The sequence below is a fragment of the Schistocerca cancellata genome, chromosome 7 (assembly GCF_023864275.1).
Source record: "Schistocerca cancellata isolate TAMUIC-IGC-003103 chromosome 7, iqSchCanc2.1, whole genome shotgun sequence".
Lineage (NCBI taxonomy): Eukaryota > Metazoa > Arthropoda > Insecta > Orthoptera > Acrididae > Schistocerca > Schistocerca cancellata.
The window spans coordinates 153,087,000-153,106,413 of record NC_064632.1 but is presented as its reverse complement, the minus strand read 5'-3'; the positions used below and the strand labels follow the sequence as shown (position 1 = coordinate 153,106,413).

General features: G+C 42.8%; 1 protein-coding gene and 1 non-coding gene across 2 annotated transcripts in view; one reads left to right on the top strand and one right to left on the bottom strand.

The window, feature by feature from the left end:
* Nucleotides 1-19,414, bottom strand: part of LOC126092677 (centrosomal protein of 128 kDa-like) — a 146,856-nt gene that overhangs the window by 51,522 nt on the left and 75,920 nt on the right. The gene's annotated exons all lie outside the window — the stretch shown is intronic.
* Trnaa-cgc (transfer RNA alanine (anticodon CGC)) lies at nt 582-654 on the top strand. Its single transcript has one exon. It is a non-coding gene; the product is annotated as a tRNA-Ala (tRNA).

Here is a 19,414-nt window from a genome sequence, read left to right as displayed (position 1 = left end):
GACAATATGGGAACCAAAATAAGTATTATCAAGGGAGACAGAATAACTTCAGACGCAACAGTTCAGCGCGCAGTTACGATTCCGGGAGAAATTCTCCACCACATGACCGACAAACAAGAAACTATGTCAACTACCGACAAAACGATAGACCTGAATTTCATCAGAACTGGCGAGCTTCAAACAGAGCAGCGCACTCTCGTCACTGTGAATTTGAAGAAGTTAGGTCTCCAAATCCCAATAACGACGCGCGCCAACAAAGGAACAGGCAATGACTCGCACCGCAGGCTGCCGCGTGCGCCGGCTGGCTCAGAGAAAAATAACATTGACGCTAACCTTGAGCAAAATTCCAGTATTCTTTACAGACGAATACTGCATGATAATTGCATTCAAGTTGAAACTCTGCGTACTAGGAAGAGTAAAGGTTTACACCACATTTCACATGTAAAACCGTTTATTGAAAGATAATCTGCTTTTTAACTTTGTCTTTGCCATAAAACGTTTCACTTCACATTACTAGTATGCTTTAGAAACTGTTACCATGCAACAATGTTTAAAGTTAAATATCCAGTCAAGAGATACCGAGCGAGGTGGTGCAGTGGTTAGCACACTGGACTCGCATTCGGGAGGACGACGGTTCAATCCCGTCTCCGGCCATCCTGATTTAGGTTTTCCGTGATTTCCCTAAATCGCTTCAGGCAAATGCCGGGATGGTTCCTTTGAAAGGGCACGGCCGATTTCCTTCCCCATCATTCCCCCACCCGAGCTTGTGCTCCGTCTCTAATGACCTCGCTGTCGACGGGACGTTAAACACTAATCTCCTCCTCCTCCTCCAGTCAAGAACCAAGAGAACTTATTCAAACAGAAATTACGAATGCATTGTTATTGCGAACAGACGACACAGTGTTATTGTGTGTGTACATTCTTGCTTGTTAGTTGCACGATTACGTAACGACTATAAGGCTCATGTACTTAGAACATTTAGCAGTACTGCTAATGAGATTTTAATGCAACATTTTGGTGTACTTGAAAATACATTCTGAATTAAAGTACTTTCTGGGAGATACCAGATGACACAGTGGTTAGTTTATGTGACAGCTACACGATTATATCACGACGTTACTAATGTGTGACACAATTTACATTGTTGCTTTTGCGGAGTATCTGTTTTATATCTGCACGGTTTTTCTGAATTCTTCTGGAAAGTAAAACATGTTTTAGTAGTAATTTTTGTGGTACAGCTACAATGAGACAGCCTTTTCCGTAGCACAACAGTACGTTACAGCACAGTACTTTCTTCATCATGGCAATAAGCATAATAAGTAAGATGTCTATACGCAAAGCATTTCACTTTTGTTTATCATGAGGTAAGTACATTGACTTTTGCAGAAATTAGCTTTTGGAGGACAATAACTACGACACTTCCACAGAGATTTTCTTACAACAAGACGCACTGTTTAGCGCTACAGTACACGTATCTGAGTGATTAATTTTGTACTTAAAACATTTATTTTTAAAGATTTTTCAATTACAAAGAAAGTTTTCCGTGATACATTTCATTCCATTGCTGTAATCTGTAACACCTGAGGGTATAATTACAATAATCCTCAGGGGGATACACGTTTACTTTGTGTACCATGTGTTTGGCAAGCACAAGGAGCATTAGCTAATATGGTATTTGCTTACACAACTTTACACATCGGTACCATATTACTCTAATACATAAATTACACAGCTATCTGATCATTTAACTGAGAGATAAACTTTTTTTTTACATCAGTGACACATGTTTACGCAATTACACAGTTGGGTAACTTCACACTTATGAAATTGTATTTTGTCTGTACTTTGTGAACTCTTCATATTTTTTCGGACCCATTGTGATACTATGAGAGCTTTGAATGATTTATTTGGTATGAGATCATGATTTTAAAGTACGTTTGAGGTAGATGACGCTATTGAAATGAGCAGAGAATATTTTTTATGGTTTGAAATTATTGCAGAAAGCTACGACTTTTTTGAGATTTGACTGAGGTGTTATGATGTTATTTTTACGACGACGATGTGTATTATGCTGTTGAGGTATTTTTATGATCAATAAGCTGATGTTATATGATGAATTTGATTATGCTACATATTTATTAAGATGAAATATTGAAGAAGTGTGGACGAATGAGGTAAGGAATAATGAGTAGTGGTTAGGGACTCTGGTTTGTGAAAAAGGTTGTTGGAAACCAAGAATCGTACTTTAAGAGTTATGAAATGTGTGTAAATGCGTAAATGTAATACAACGCCGGCAAAAAATTTTTTGGACACTGTTATATTCATAAGATTTTGTTTCTACACATTTGCAATGCAAATTCTCGACCCATGGAATTTTGTATATGAGACTGTCACTGTAGCGGAAACTGCTGTCGTAAATATTTCCATAAGAAAGTTAAGTGACCACCTGCATGTGCGTCGTGGGCACCCAGCTGTGTCAGACGCCGGGAGAACAAGTCATTAGTGAGTGCCTCATCAGAAGCACAGGTAGAAAAAAAGAAAGGGGAGGCCATTGTCCTCGCTATTGACATTTCCTTGTTGAAAGCATACTGTGGAGCTCGTAATTTATGATATTTACTAAAATGCCTAATGAAATGATTAGAAACATTTTACATCTATTGTCTTTGTAGTTGAGAGATTGCTCATTTTGTTTAATATCTGGTTTCCAGTTGTGTTGCAGCATTAGTTTTATAAATTAAACTTAGATGCATTTGCTAATGTGAACACTTTCTGTCAACAGATCTATTAAATAATTATTTTATGATCCACATTCTTCGAAAAAGGAGCTTTTGGAATGGAAAGAACAATATGAAGGGACTGATAACAATAACTGCATATATAATTTTCTTTTCAAGTAATTTTTTGTAGAATTAGTTTTTGTGGTGCACCACTTTAATTACATAGACATTAAGATGTGAATAGACATTTCCCTTTTCTGCATTGTTGTTTTTACTGCAATATTTTTTCTGCTTGAGCTATGTCATGTTTAGGTATAAGTTACTGCTGTTTGTCAGGCATAGTGTTACTGAATTTGACTTTGTGTTACTCTTCTAAGCTAGATTTACTACTGTTTTATTTTTCTTGTTTGCTGCACAGTGCCTTATATTAGTTGTAGTACTGCAATTGCTTTGCCTATTTAAAATTTTTGTCCTTGATGTTTGTGTTAATTGTTTTATGCTGCTGCATTGCCTCGTTCCTTAGTTTAGCATCTGAGCTCAGTAGATTTAAGTTAGCCTAAGAGGGGGTAGCCTTTAAGAGAATGAGTTTGATGAATTTGAAGAAATGCACTGAGAGGTTATACGAGAAAAATACAGAAAGCATGCTTGGATAGGTTTTTTTTGGTGGAAAAAAAGGTTGAAATAAGACGAAAGATCTATGGAATGAAGTTTTGGGTTGGACTGCAGTACCAAATGTTACACTGAAAACGAACCCTGTCCTTTCCTTTTGTGTTATCCCACTATGTGTTTGTGTACCCTTGTGTATTTGTTTTCTTCCTGTCTCTGTGTAGTTTCATAGAATTTTTTCTTCTTCTAATACTCAGCTACATGAACTATGATGAGGAATACTGTTATCCTCGAATATAATTGGCATTAATAATATGTTATTTACCTTGTAAAGATGTTTAGACATTATTTATTCGGTTTTGTTTTAATGCTCATGTGTAAAGTTGATGTTTTGCAAGTTATTCTGATCTTTTATGTATGTACTCATGTAATAATTCCTGTAACACTGATGTATATGTTATTTCGATTCTTTTGTAAAGCCTGTATTACTACAAATGTTATCTGTATTGTTATGTTCTTTAATGATGTATTTTGTACCTTTGTAATTGTGTTCTTACGTTATAAAATTGTAATTGACGGCAGTTCATCATATTATTAACTTGTAAGTTACATTTCACTGCACACATTTCTGTTGGTCATAGTAATGCACAATATGTGAGAAGTTGGGACTGTTAGTGTTAGCACGTGTGTTACTAATTCAGCAAGGGACTGGATAACAGCATTGCTGGTTCTAAGGACAATTCCAAAAACTTTGTGAGTGCACAAGTGATGGTTATGGACTTGCTCTATTATCAAAAAAATGGCTCTGAGCACTATGGGACTCAACTGCTGTGGTCATAAGTCCCCTAGAACTTAGAACTACTTAAACCTAACTAACCTAAGGACAGCACACAACACCCAGCCATCACGAGGCAGAGAAAATCCCTGACCCCGCCGGGAATCGAACCCGGGAACCCGGGCGTGGGAAGCGAGAACGCTACCGCACGACCACGAGATGCGGGCGCTCTATTATCCGCAAGACTCTTCAATGGTGATTGTGCACCTGCACAGTCGCAACGGATGGCTGCTAGCCATCTCTACAAGGACTACAGTGGGTCTACACCTTTGATGACTCACCAATACCATTATTTCTACAAGGACTGCAGTGGGTGTACACCTCTGGTGGCCCACCAATACCGTAATATCTACCAGGACTACAGTGGGTCTGCTTTGTGATGACCTACCTACCAATATTCTTCAGAACTTCGAATGACTCTGCTGTGGGTTTACTCCATTGTGGCCCATTACCTGTCAGCATGTCAAGAGTCAGCACTGTCTTTCCGTTGGAAGGACACCACTACTTCTTCAAGACTGCATGGAAATCCACTACTTCTGTGTGCAATTTTTTTTACTAATGAGACTAAAAAAACTGTAATTACTATTATGATGAATGATCAGGACTGTCTTTATGGACTGTGAGAAAATTTTAGCTTTTGACCAACATTGTATCAATAAGTGTGTGCATTGGATATCTTTGTTAGTGTAATTATGAAAAATTTTATCAAATCATTATTGGCCACTGGCCAAAACAATTTGTAAAATTTTTTTTGGGGAGCATGGGGGCTACGTAAGTAGGCTGTTTATGTTTTCTTTATGTAAGTAGGCTGTTTATGTTTTCTTATTGGCAACCTTAAGTAGCGCTCTCTGTATGAAAATCACTGGCTGTGCTGTGTGCAGTCTGTGGCTAGTTTGCATTGTTGTCTGCCATTGTAGTGTTGGGCAGCTGGACGTGAACAGCGCGTAGCGTTACGCAGTTGGAGGTGAGCCGCCAGCAGTGGTGGATGTGGGGAGGGAGATGGCGGAGTTTCGAAGTTTGTAATACTGGATAACATATATTATGACTATTAAGGTAAATACATTGTTTGTTCTCTATTAAAATCTTTAATTTGCTAACTATCCCTATCAGTAGTTAGTGCCTTCCGTAGTTTGAATCTTTTATTTAGCTGGCAGTAGTGGCGCTCGCTGTACTGCAGTAGTTCGAGTAATGAACATTTTTATGAGGTAAGTGATTTGTGAAAGGTATAGGTTAATGTTAGTCAGGGCCATTCTTTTGTAGGGATTTTTGAAAGTCAGATTGCGTTGCGCTAAAAAATATTGTGTGTCAGTTTAAGCACAGTCTAGTATAATTGTTCTAAGGGGACGTTACAAGTGGACTGTGACTGTTAGGGGGTCTAATCGTTTTGCGCTCACGCGTATACACTTCAGTATGTTACCTGTTGCCCACGGAAGAAGAACATTATAGCATTAGGTGATCTAATTAGCTGCGCAGGAATGCTATTTGTATTTGATGTATGGCTGAATGCTAGCAGGCCCGGGGCTCAGGACAGGCCGTAGTGACCGCTCCAGGACAACCCGGGGCGAAGATGAACAGAGTAGTCGGATGCGGATCAATAAGAGAGTATCTGGACAATGGGTGCTCAATTTGCAGAAGGCGGGATAACCAGCAGTAGCGGACGTTTAGTCAAGCTCGAAGATGGTGTCTTACAGCTCTCTGTGAGAATCCATAATAGTTTACAATTCATTATTAAATCAAATCTGAGTATATCTGTGATCTCATAAAAATGAGGTGCATTCAATGACACAATTTTATTTTCAATATTTTTTAACACTATAGATGTTAATATTTCACAACGAGTAAACATTTTCACAATGAACCTCTGAATTAACTTTTAAATGCTACAAGCGATTTCAACATATGGTATCTCTGATTATGGCGTTGCTCTGTAGTTTTAGTCACTGAAAGCTGTGTATCTGCAGCTATTTTATTTATTGATTCACGACGTCTTTTATACCTTTTTCGTTGTGCAAATGGTTCTCAATAAATACATACTCCACAATGACATAGCAAAAAATGACTACCTCATATTTCGTCATACTTGTGTATTTATTTAATGAGCAGTTTACCATTTTGCCAGTAACTTTATTCAAATGTTGATTGCAAGTGCTATTCAAAATCTGTGCTAATTTATAAGTGGTCAGTCTCATGTGTTAGCAGACATTACAACTGAAAAGTGAACCTTAATATGCTTCGGACAAGAAGGCACAAATAATTATTTAAACAAAATTTAATGAAAATTCGTTCTCGTTTAACATGAGTGCACTTGCACAAGAATACTAGCTTATTTATTTATGAATAAACTTTTATTCGTAATTATTATGAATGATCTGATTGGGACTGCATATTTAAAACCTGTATTTATTTAAATATTGTTGTAATATATAATTTTAGTTCAGGAAATTGTGAAGCTGAATCAAATCATGTCTGTAGAGATTAAGAGCTTTGTAGTTTGGTGGGGACAGCCTTCAGCCAGTAGAAAATCAGATAATACCGTAACACTACAGGGTAAAGTGAAGACTGATACTTTTCGAGTGAATAGCTCAAGGGAACAATTCCTGCTTGCACTTTGGGTCCAATGCTGGAAGCAGGCAGACCTGCCTGTGGTCACATGCATCATACAGTCGTATAGATGACTGACTGTGGGTGGCGAACGGCCACTGAATTATTCAAACCTTTGAAGGGACTCTAACTCATGAGATATCTGAATGGCCCCAAAGCACTTGCATTACGGAACTGAGGATAGACGGAGTATGAGTTAATATTCTTTGTATCACAACTGTTAGTTTGTAAATCATCATGTTGAACTCTGTAGTGTATTCAGCTGGTGAATATTTTGTGTACTGTGATTACAAAATGAAGATATCTTCGCGTATTGGTGATTACAATTTAGTTGGCAGTTTTGTACCATTGTCATAACGCTCCCGACTTCACAGCATTTGATAAGGGTATGTCTTGTCTGTATTTTAACTGAATATCGTAGGACCACTTCTCGCTTATTTGAGGTGACCTTTCTTGAATAAACTTTATTCAACATAATTCTTTACAGACTTTAGGACAGAATTATTCATTATTCGCCGGCCGGAGTGGCCGAGCGGTTCTAGGCGCTGGAGTCTGGAACCACCCGATCGCTACGGTCGCAGGTTCAAAATGGTTCAAAGGGCTCTGAGCATTATGGGACTTAACTGCTGAGGTCACCAGTCCCCTAGAACTTATAACTACTTAAACCTAACTAACCTAAGGACACCACACACATCCATGCCCGAGGCAGGATTCGAACCTGCGACCGTAGCGGTTGCGCGGTTCCAGACTGTAGCGCCTAGAACCGCTCGGCCACACCGGCCCGCAGTCGCAGGTTCGAATCCTGCCTCGGGCATGGAAGTGTGCTATGTCCTTAGGTAAGTTAAGTTTATGTAGTTCTAAGTTCTTGGGGACTGATGATCTCAGAAGTCCCATAGTGTTCAGAGCCATTTGAACCATTTTTTCATTCATTTAACTTTCATATTGTATTTCTGTGTATTTTAATTAGCTCTCAATTCTAGCGAATACATACACTCCTGGAAATGGAAAAAAGAACACATTGACACCGGTGTGCCAGACCCACCATACTCGCTCCGGACACTGCGAGAGGGCTGTACAAGCAATGATCACACGCACGGCACAGCGGACACACCACGAACCGCGGTGTTGGCCGTCGAATGGCGCTAGCTGCGCAGCATTTGTGCACCGCCGCCGTCAGTGTCAGCCAGTTTGCCGTGGCATACGGAGCTCCATCGCAGTCTTTAACACTGGTAGCATGCCGCGACAGCGTGGACGTGAACCGTATGTGCAGTTGACGGACTTTGAGCGAGGGCGTATAGTGGGCATGCGGGAGGCCGGGTGGACGTACCGCCGAATTGCTCAACACGTGGGGCGTGAGGTCTCCACAGTACATCGATGTTGTCGCCAGTGGTCGGCGGGAGGTGCACGTGCCCGTCGACCTGGGACCGGACCGCAGCGACTCACGGATGCACGCCAAGACCGTAGGATCCTAGGCAGTGCCGTAGGGGACCGCACCGCCACTTCCCAGCAAATTAGGGACACTGTTGCTCCTGGGGTATCGGCGAGGACCATTCGCAACCGTCTCCATGAAGCTGGGCTACGGTCCCGCACACCGTTAGGCCGTCTTCCGCTCACGCCCCAACATCGTGCAGCCCGCCTCCAGTGGTGTCGCGACAGGCGTGAATGGAGGGACGAATGGAGACGTGTCGTCTTCAGCGATGAGAGTCGCTTCTGCCTTGGTGCCAATGATGGTCGTATGCGTGTTTGGCGCCGTGCAGGTGAGCGCCACAATCAGGACTGCATACGACCGAGGCACACAGGGCCAACACCCGGCATCATGGTGTGGGGAGCGATCTCCTACACTGGCCGTACACCACTGGTGATCGTCGAGGGGACACTGAATAGTGCACGGTACATCCAAACCGTCATCGAACCCATCGTTCTACCATTCCTAGACCGGCAAGGGAACTTGCTGTTCCAACAGGACAATGCACGTCCGCATGTATCCCGTGCCACCCAACGTGCTCTAGAAGCTGTAAGTCAACTACCCTGGCCAGCAAGATCTCCGGATCTGTCCCCCATTGAGCATGTTTGGGACTGGATGAAGCGTCGTCTCACGCGGTCTGCACGTCCAGCACGAACGCTGGTCCAACTGAGGCGCCAGGTGGAAATGGCATGGCAAGCCGTTCCACAGGACTACATCCAGCTTCTCTACGATCGTCTCCATGGGAGAATAGCAGCCTGCATTGCTGCGAAAGGTGGATATACACTGTACTAGTGCCAACATTGTGCATGCTCTGTTGCCTGTGTCTATGTGCCTGTGGTTCTGTCAGTGTGATCATGTGATGTATCTGACCCCAGGAATGTGTCAATAAAGTTTCCCCTTCCTGGGACAATGAATTCACGGTGTTCTTATTTCAATTTCCAGAAGTGTAGACTGTTTGACTGTAGGATCACAGCTACAGGTTATTGTTTGCAGCGAATTAGCTGCGGGGCATGAAAGGATACGTTCACTCTCGTCCCTATGAATACATCGAGCTATTCTTTTTAAACACATCTTTGCATAGCTCAAGTACCTGAAGTACGAGTAACCACAGATAAAGAAGCATCTGCTTTGCTTCTATGGGATGCTTTTTAAAAGAGCATCTACACAACAAAAAGCGCTCGGTACCATCACAACATTAATGGGTCACTTGTGGCGCACGTTCGTGGAGATACTACCCAACCTTCAAACATACAACTTGTAATAGCTATAATTATTTGTTTGCAAATGACGTTAATACTGATCTAGTGTTGTTCAGTATATCGTCCTCTGCACTAATACCAGGTACACAGTGTATATCAGGAACAGTGATATGCGTAGCCAGCTGCACCCACCGCGTAATTTCATAACTGTGGAATGAGGCTGCAAGTGTAATTTCAGGCGTTCGTAGAAAGCGGCCAGCCAGCCGGGCCAGAAGTCTGAAGACACACAACAGCCGTTTGTGAATTGACTGGTGGAATGTGACCAGTAGGATTTCGGCAACGGGACAGCGGTAGGCATAATCGTTGACTCCCGAGGCTAAAATCAACAGTCGAGGTAGCGTTACGCGTCTGAAAAAACTCTAGGGTCCGTCAGGAAACTGAGTAGATGAATCACGGGCTGGCATTTAAATAGTGTATGTCCTATTTACCGCAAAAACTAATTCCTAAACTGCAAACATATCGGTCGGTTTCTCACAAAGTCATCTGGGAAGGTGAATCAAAGCGACAGTTGCGTGGAAGGAGATATAGGCCCTTGACTGGCTGGCACAAACATTTGCTGTGCAAGCCAGTCCTCAGTTGATGCCGACCGTAAGGCACACTTCGTGCTAGGCACTCGGGAGCAGCAGACGCACAACACTTGTTTATTGACATTCGTGAGCTGCTGGACAGATTTCAGTTCAGTGAGGCACTGCGTTTGTGAGATGTTGGGTATCAGGTACCTTGCTTCACTGACGTTCGTTCTCCTTATCCAGAAACAATTTGTGGCATAGCCTTTTAATCATACAGCTCTAAAGATGGGAAAATGTTACTCTTCTACCAAACCATGGTAAGTTTTATTACTCTAAATTTTATTCAAAAGAAGTCATAAGTTATGGGTTGTGCATCTAGTTAATTACAGTTATTAGACCTCCAATGGTATGTCACATACAAAATAAGAACAAAATGTATTGTTTTATATTTTTAATGAGGCTTCTACTACTCAAAATCTTATTGGAAAGGAAGTTCTAATTTGTGTTATGCACTAGGTACAAGTTAATGTAATTATAGTGACTCAAAGAGTACGGTATTCTAGACATAAAACGTATAGATTCTTCTGCTTTAGACACTATTACTAAAATCGAAGCAAGAACCGGCTCAGCGTTCTGCACAAACTGCTCTTGAGCAATGGTGATATGTTGCACTTTTCTTCCTTGAGGTGGCTGCAGGTTCTGCTGCTGCTGCTGCTAAGGTGAAGATCCCTAGCAAATGACCGAGTATGTTAGTGTCAAATTTAGACTCAGTACCATTCATATTGAGCTAATTTCAGTAGAAAAAGTCGAGATTAACAGCGAAAACGGCCAACGTAATGCAAACTAACACTCTTCTAACTTTGACTGCTTGATATTTCAGTTAAGATGCAAAACTGAGACAGATTCTAAGCAATAAAACAAATTAGAAAACAAGATCATCATTATTAAAATTTATGCGAGTGATTTAGGGCGCCTAGTATGGGTGCATAGGTGTGTGTGTTGTCCTTAGCGTGAGTTAATTTAAGTTAGATTAAGTAGTGTGTAAGCCTAGGGACCGATGACCTCAGCAGTTTTGTCCCATAGGAACTTACCAAAAATTTCCAAATTACTAAAATTCGTAATATTTACGACAAGAGCACCAGCGCCAGCAAATCTGTGGAGTCAGACAATAAGTAATTCAGTCATTGTTAACAACAGTGTTTGCCATGAAGGTACTCAAGAGGACGTGTCGCTCAAGCGTCCGTGGGAGCCGCAAAGAGATACCGACTGCATTCGTAGGGTTTAGTAATCTACGGTTAAGCGCAAATAATTAGCTTAAAGAAAAACTGTCATTGGGGTGCCACAATTGTAGTAAAAACAGTCTTATTCTGACTTAGTACTGCTTATTCGGCGTTGGAAACCCAGTAGCGACAACGGCGTTTCTACAGGGTGTTTCAAAAATGACCGGTATATTTGAAACGGCAATAAAAACTAAACGAGCAGCGATAGAAATACACCGTTTGTTGCAATATGCTTGGGACAACAGTACATTTTCAGGCAGACAAACTTTCGAAATTACAGTAGTTACAATTTTCAATAACAGATGGCGCTGCGGTCTGGAAAACTCTATAGTACGATATTTTCCACATATCCACCATGCGTAGCAATAATATGGCGTAGTCTCTGAATGAAATTACCCGAAACCTTTGACAACGTGTCTGGCGGAATGGCTTCACATGCAGATGAGATGTACTGCTTCAGCTGTTCAATTGTTTCTGGATTCTGGCGGTACACCTGGTCTTTCAAGTGTCCCCACAGAAAGAAGTCACAGGGGTTCATGTCTGGCGAATAGGGAGGCCAATCCACGCCGCCTTCTGTATGTTTCGGATAGCCCAAAGCAATCACACAATCATCGAAATATTCATTCAGGAAATTAAAGACGTCGGCCGTGCGATGTGGCCGGGCACCATCTTGCATAAACCACGAGGTGTTCGCAGTGTCGTCTAAGGCAGTTTGTACCGCCACAAATTCACGAAGAATGTCCAGATAGCGTGATGCAGTAATCGTTTCGGATCTGAAAAATGGGCCAATGATTCCTTTGGAAGAAATGGCGGCCCAGACCAGTACTTTTTGAGGATGCAGGGACGATGGGACTGCAACATGGGGCTTTTCAGTTCCCCATATGCGCCAGTTCTGTTTATTGACGAAGCCATCCAGGTAAAAATAAGCTTCGTCAGTAAACCAAATGCTGTCCACATGCATATCGCCGTCATAAATCCTGTGCACTATATCGTTAGCGAATGTCTCTCGTGCAGCAATGGTAGCGGTGCTGAGGGGTTGCCGCGTTTGAATTTTGTACGTATAGAGGTGTAAACTCTGGCGCATGAGACGATACGTGGACGTTGGCGTCATTTGGATCGCAGCTGCAACACGGCGAACGGAAACCCGAGGCCGCTGTCGAATCACCTGCTGCACTAGCTGCGCGTTGCCCTCTGTGGTTGCCGTACGTGGTCGCCCTACCTTTCCAGCACGTTCATCCGTCACGTTCCCAGTCCGTCGAAATTTTTCAAACAGATCCTTTATTGTATCGCTTTTCGGTCCTTTGGTTACATTAAACCTCCGTTGAAAACTTCGTCTTGTTGCAACAACACTGTGTTCTAGGCGGTGGAATTCCAACACCAGAAAAATCCTCTGTTCTAAGAAATAAACCATGTTGTCTACAGCACACTTGCACGTTGTGAACAGCACACGCTTACCGCAGAAAGACGACGTACAGAATGGCGCACCCACAGACTGCGTTGTCTTCTATATCTTTCACATCACTTGCAGCGCCATCTGTTGTTGAACATTGTAACTACTGTAATTTCGAAAGTTTGTCCGCCTGAAAATGTACTGTTGTCCCAAGCATATTGCAACAAACGGTGTATTTCTATCGCTGCTCGTTTAGTTTTTATTGCCGCTTCAAATATACCGGTCATTTTTGAAACACCCTGTATTAACTCCCGCTGATGTTGTACATGCTGTATACACAGCGTTGGGTTAATTCGCTGTGCGACTGGACAGTGAAGCGAAAGCGTAAGTCATGTGGCAGTATCGGTTTCCTGGATTCCATGGGTTGTGGATGCCACACAACTATATGGTGCACTCATCAATGTACAATGAACCGAATGTTTTACGATTGACAATTACACGACACCTAACATTGTGCGAACTTCTCCGGCTGTATGAAAACGAACGGAATAACTAATATCTGTTTCAGAACATGGTGGAAATCCTGGTTCACTTCTGTTTTCAGAAACAAGGCAGTAAACCTAGCAACAGCGTTATACGCTCTATTGTGTTAAGAGAATAATGGACGGCCGGAGTGGCCGTGCGGTTCTAGGCGCTACAGTCTGGAACCGAGCGACCGCTACGGTCGCAGGTTCGAATCCTGCCTCGGGCATGGATATGCGTGATGTTCATAGGTTAGTTAGGTTCAATTAGTTTTAAGTTCTAGGCGACTGATGACCTCAGAAGTTAAGTCGCATAGTGCTCAGAGCCATTTGAAAAAATTTTTAAGAGAATAATGAGAAGTTTTCCTATCGTAAATGTTGGTAACTCTTGTTTCGTGTTGCCTTAACAGAGGTAGAATAATGGAATTACTGGGATTCTGCGCTACGCTGAGAGCGTGGCTCTGCAAACATATAGGTTAATTTGCACATAACGTAAAAACAGCAGCCAGCTACCGTCAGTAATCATATTTATTAAAAACATAGACTAATTAGTCAAAACTTTACGACCACTCGTTTAATAGTGTGTTGTTTCACTTTTCAAACATAGTACATTAGAGATTACGGTTGGCATGGATTCTTCAAGTCCTTGACTCCAGAGCTATGGGGCACCCGATGTCTATATACAGGTCAAGCAATTCCCGAAAATTACGGGATTACGGGTACGCAAAAGGGTTGAAAGGTCTCTGTTGGATTCCTTTCATGTTAATTTCTTAAATCTGTTGTCATTTACGGCATAAATTCCTCTTCTAAATTTACTGTGGTGTTTCTGACTATCTGGGAGGAGACTGAGTAGTGGAACGTGTTACTTTTACACACAAACAAGAACGATCTGTCACACTACTACACTTTAAAACACAGTTTATATGTAATTCATGTCACACAGTCTCATACGGAACCTACATCCGCTTTCTTTTATATACTGTATATGATAAGATACTGTCATCCCCCTTCCCTTCTGTGTGAGAGGATGAATGAGCAAATGTATTTCTAGTTGCATGCTTGAGGGTAGCAGACAAGCCTGTCTGCTAGAGAACAGTAGGATCAACGTCGGAACAGGTAGCTACGCTTTCTAAAAGCAAAGAGGTTTCTATCCTTAGTATGGTCCTGTCCGTCTCTTGTCATGTTGGTATAGGAAGCTGCCCCTCTGGCCACTTCCGTTTGTATTTGTGAGCCACCCTCAGAAAGGGACCAGGTCAGTCGGTCCGTGGCGAGCGTCTGAAGTGGTAAGATCTCCGGCTAAGCGCGTGTCTGCTAAGTCCGTAGAACAATGGATTTCTTGAGTTCAGCCTAACTGAAAATTTAATCACCTTTTATTTCAGGTTTAGCTCTAATCTTAAATTGCAGCGCAGTGTAATTCTCGTGTGAAATTCAGAATATATTCCGGTAGTTGCTTTGTCACTACTTTGTGATTAAAGTGGAACCACGTGTTGATCAGTAACTCTAAGTTCATCAATCTTAAATGCGAATGTGCGTGAGATTATAACGTCTCGTCTTGACAATATTTTTCAATATAGCAACTTTTCTTTATGTTCAACCCACGCAGGGTGTACTTTGTGAAACCAGTACCACGTGCTTATACAATTGTTTGACCCATCAGGTTAATAGTAAGACGATAGTAACCAGTTCGAGGTTTTTCTTTTGTAAATTGCTTTTCGATCTAATTTATTTTAATTATCAAAATTATTGTGGAGTTACACTCTTTGTGTAGACCAAGTTGGCCACGTGAAACATGTGGTGTAATCATCAAAGTAGCCCTCAGCTATTCTTTTCTGGAAGATTTCACAAAGAGTTAATATGAATTTAGTATACCAGTATGTGGTAATTACATGACGGACAGGATTGTGCTACGAATGTAACTTCTTTGGGTGAAAATTGAATCAGTTGGTAGTGGTTAATTTTCTCTTGCATATGTTTCAACGTTCTTTGTGTGTTGTTTTATGAATGCAGTGTTGTATGCAGTCTCCCAACCTTGGCTCCATATTTGATGTGTTCCGTAAGATTACAATCTCACTTTTTCACAATCCTAAATAAGGCACCAGTTTATTTATGAATCAAATTTAATATGCTGAAATTTCAATGATCAATGTTAAAATAAATTTCCAAATATAAACTGATTTATTTCTTTTTATTTAAATTCTCTATTTTGATATATATATCACCGGTTGTCGTATGACTATCAAAAGATTATAATTAATGTTAGTCTGGTTGGGAATTTGGCAAGCTAGACAGGATACCTGGTGAAACAGTTGCGCATTAATGCAAGGTTAACTTCCACAGACAGCTCACAGCTTTTAAACCGCTTTTATTGTCTATCACCACCGCTTACACCACAAAATAAAGCAAAAACGTTATAGGGTGCCCATACGTGTTGCAATGGGCACAGATCAGTCACATTTGCTGGCCAAGACATCAATGCGAATTGATTACAATGCCCCTCAAACCACTGTAACACGACTCTAACCTTACAACACGCCGGCCGAAGTGGCCGTGGGGTTCTAGGCGCTGCAGTCTGGAACCGCGAGACCGCTACGGTCGCAGGTTCGAATCCTGCCTCGGGCATGGATGTGTGTGATGTCCTTAGGTTAGTTAGGTTTAACTAGTTCTAAGTTCTAGGGGACTAATGACCTCAGAAGTTGAGTCCCATAGTGCTCAGAGCCATTTTTGAACCTTACAACACGGACAGCTGTCCTGCTGGAAGATGTCGTCGTCGTAGGGGAAGACTGCAAGCATGAAGCATGAAGCAGGTGGTCCGCAATAGTGTTCACGTAGTTCACTACACTCATGACGCCTTCGATTACCACCATAGATCCCATGGAAGCCCAACTCAGTGTGCCCCATAGGATAATTCTGCCCTCTACAGCTGGAATCTGGTTTCGCAGGACAGAACGCATTAGGTTGTGGAAAGGGGCCAAGGTCAATTACTGTTAGTTATACAAGAACACATAACTTTATTCCTCAAACCAATACACAGTTTTTTCTTTGAAACAACAAAGATCAATTCACGACTGAGGGCCCAAGTAACTTCTCCAAAATAACTTTAATTGATTCCTTGTAAAACACCAGGATTTAGAGTAACGGCTGAAGGACTTACTTAAGTAAAATTGCAATATATTCTCTACTAAAGGTCGAAATAATATTTCACATCAGCCAAGTAAATACTATAAAAGCGAAGCATTTACAAATTCGGCTAAGGGCCATATTAAGGAAAATTCAAATTAATTTTTGGCTGAAAGCCCAATAAAAGCTTTTACACTGTACGACAGGAAAACATCTTAAGAAAACGTGAAGTAAATGTCGGCCGAAGGCACAAACGATTACTCAAAAATAATTAAAGATAAACATTTACAGAACACGGCTGAAGGCCGTTCCAAGAATTCAAGATAATTAAAGAGAACTTTACAGAAAAAGATTTGCATATTAAAGCCACACAGTCTGAAACAAAGCAGCTGAAGGGCTAAATATAGAGCAACAAGAAATTTAAATGAAACACGGCTGAAGGTTTAATCTTAAATAGTTGACATGAAGTTCGGCTGAAAGCCGTATACAAAACATAAAACAGACAATATTAATACACGACTGAAGGCCGGGCACAGTACCTGCAACCAAAAAAAATGACAACCACAAAAACAACAGTGGTGCTCAGAAGTGTTCCAAGGGTAGGCCTGTGGAGGAAACTGTAAGCACAGTTTAGGTGAGACAGGCAGCCAAGCGTAACACTAAAAAATCGGGTGGCAACACGACCTAGGGACGGCTGAAGAACCAACCAACAGCCTAATCAATTCCCTTCCACCCGACCCACTCGCTGCTCTACTTCAACCGACCGACTGGCTACTTCAGTACGCAGACAGCATTCAGCTGCTCACTGGAAATCACAGAAGCTACACAAGGTTCCACGAAAAAACACTTGCGCCAAGAACCTCGACAAACCTAAAACCGATCGCCGTGGAACAACAAGGAGAACTGACAAGTCACACACCAACCCACACACACACACACACACACACACACACACAGAGTTTCCATAAGCGGTCGGCGACCAAATACACATCGTCCGATGAAACGACCGGCCGAACGAACAACCAAGGTCGCCCCCACTCAAGTTATGAGTGTCGGCAACGGTCGGGCGTGTCCTCGCTGCCCGAAGCTCACTGCAGCTCCAATCCTACTCAATTCGATGTCCGTTCGGAACTCGGAGACACGGCGGCCCGGGCACACTGGTTCGGACCCAACCATGCAGAGGGAACACCGGCCCATTGGCCACGCGACATCTCTGCACAAGGAAGGAACCGAGCAAAGTCCCGCAAGATGACCAACTGAAGGGGCCCAGAGGCGATCGGAAGACAAAATACACGTCGCTCGATACGACGACCGACCGAACGACCAACTAACGGTCGTCCCTGCTCAAGTCTCCTTCCGCTGGACAGTGCATGTGTGTCGGCAGCGGTCGGGCCTGTACTGGCTGTCCGCTCGTCACTGGCGCTCCGTCCCCGACTGCTGCTCCGTCCCCGATTGAGACACTTCGGACGCACGACGTCCCGGAAACACTAACGGTTCCTCCAGAGGTAGTAGGACAGAGCACTTACCGATAAGCGCTGCTGCTGCCACTCACGGACAGGTAAGGCAGGTAGATAGTGACGCCAGTAAATGGAATAATAAAAAGAGGCGGCAGTACGGTAAGAGAAGATGACAAACAATGAACGGCTCAACAGCCTGCATCTGTGACGCGGTGCATGTTTCGTGCAGCCATTCGCCTCGATGACAGTATGCAGGGACCCAACCGTCGACTCGGTGTAACAAGAAATGCGATTCGTCCGACAGGCGACACTGATTCATGGTGAAAACTCAGTGATGCTCTGCCCACTGCAGTCATAAATGACGATGTCGTGGTGTCGACACAGCAACAGGCTGGGGACTTGGGATGTGAAGCTCCATGTTGAACACTGGTAGTCGAACGGTGTGCTCTCGTGCCTGCAACAGCATTGTACTCTGTCGTCAGACCTGCCACAGATGGCTGTCTTTCCTGGATCATACAGCGGGGGATCCTCCACGTTCTGTGATGAGACGTGGTTGTCCAGTAACATACGGCTTACGCTTTGTTTACCATCCTTCAGCCACTTTTCATAGGTGCTCACGACCAGCTTAAAGATTTCAGCGATTTTCGTTTCCAGCCGCTGCGCCACAACAATGAGCCCTTTGTCACAACCGTTTATATCAGTGGATTTCCGCATTTCCGCCCGTATCTTTGCTACAACGACTGTCCATTCGTCTCTCTTCCGCTTATATTCTTTCCTTATTGCGTCAGCCGGCCGCTGTGGCCGTAACCACGCGGCTGCTATGGTCGCAGGTTCGAATCCTGCCTCGGACATGGATGTGTGTGTCGTCCTTAGGTTAGTTAGGTTTAAGTAGTTCTAAGTTCTAGGGGACTTATGACCTCAGATGTTAAGTCCCATAGTGCTTAGAGCAATTTGAACCTTATTGCGTCACGTGTCTGCAAAACCACCAGGAGGAATTCGACCTCGAGGTGGACAGTGGTCATGAGGTTTTAAGTCAGCAGTGTATAGCGACGTTGCCGGTTTTGAACAGTCAAGGTTCATGCTCAAACCGCCGTTCACGCTTAAAATTGCATTTAGCTGATGCAGCATATTGCGACACTGGCTGCTTTCGTGGTGCGAATGTTCCCGGGAGCACACGCGGCCGCGGGCAGAATCCACGCAGTGCCGTGCTGCGCGAGAGACAAATGACGCGTAGTATTGGGCCACAGATTTACTCAGAAAAACAAGAAATGTATTCGCAACTGCAAATACTACGCGACTCCTGCTGTGCAATTTATTGGCGACATATAAAGAGTGTGCTGGACCGGGAGTTGGATCCGGCATCTAGAACCGACCCAAACCTCCATTTATCACAGTGCCGCCACGTCCTGCACTCACACAATAGCTATGATCCTCGCACAGAAAGAAACTGACTTATTACACTGGTCTACAAAATTCAACTTCGCAAAATTTTCGATCACGAAAATAGGTTATCTTGATGTATTTCGATCTGCTGAACACGAATCTGGCATTGCTTCTTCCACAGCACCCAAAGTTTTTGGGCAAAATGTACTAGGCGCTATCTAATTGTATTCGCTTTATGTGTTGCTTAAACAGTATGATTTCTTCTGTAAATGCT